Source organism: Gavialis gangeticus, unplaced genomic scaffold (genome assembly GCF_001723915.1).
Source record: "Gavialis gangeticus isolate Ggan-Ray unplaced genomic scaffold, GavGan_comp1, whole genome shotgun sequence".
In the NCBI taxonomy this organism is placed as follows: Eukaryota; Metazoa; Chordata; order Crocodylia; family Gavialidae; genus Gavialis; species Gavialis gangeticus.
Genome location: NW_017729014.1, coordinates 2,147,864 through 2,148,844, shown reverse-complemented (window position 1 = coordinate 2,148,844; position 981 = coordinate 2,147,864).

The window sequence follows — 981 nt, the reverse complement described above, 5'->3', positions numbered from 1 at the left end:
CCATATTTTACTTCCAAATTAAGATGTTCTTCAAAAGTACCCTGATACAGTAGTGCATTCTTTACCGATGTCTGTACACCGATTATTGTTCAAGACTCAGGGTGCACACACTGCCTCAGTTTCTTCTTTGATAAATTCAAATGTTACTTACTAGAGTCTTGGCACACAATACCCGCATATCAGGTAAGGCAAATCAATACACAAATATAGTGAAAACACAGTTACAAAGCAATACCATTCCTTGCCAGTGCTAACATATCTATTAACCACAGCACTCCCAGCTTTAAATGAATGATGACCTATTACTTCCATAACGTGGCAAGAAGCTACACTGGCCCAAAAATGCAAGCTACAATCATGTAAGCTTAGAGCTCAGAATTCATGTAATGTGAATGATGCGTACCATGTAATTCAGTCAGTGCCTTCCCATCAAACATAACTTCAGCACTACACTAATGTGATTCATCTCCTATGCAAAATAAAACTGCATGTAAATGTTTTGAGGGATGCTGCCAAAGTTGCAAAAACTAAAATTAGATCTATTGACTGTGCACTGAAATCAATGTATATCATAATGCACATGCTTCTGACACATGCCTCTTCTCTACCCTCTCCTTTTTCTGAATAGGCAGTGGCTTCAGGTACATCTTCCTCTGCACATGGAGCAGCTCTGCCACTTCAAGGGACAAAGGATATGACTACCAAGAAAGGGCAAAGAAGATGAAACCAGACCGTTTGGAAAACAGCTTCCCAATCCTCAGGCTTCTCGTCAGCCCCGCTGGCCCCATCTTACACCGCTTCCTCCTTTATTAGGACAAGCATCCCGGGCGGGAGTGGCAGGCGCGATGCTCGCGGTGCCACGGACCCGCCCGTGCACGGCTCAGGGCTGTACCGTGCGCCAGGCCCCAGCTCGGCTCTGTGGCCAGCGGCGCAGCGGCCGGGCTCGCTGCCGGGGCGCAGCCGCATGACGCGGCGGACAAG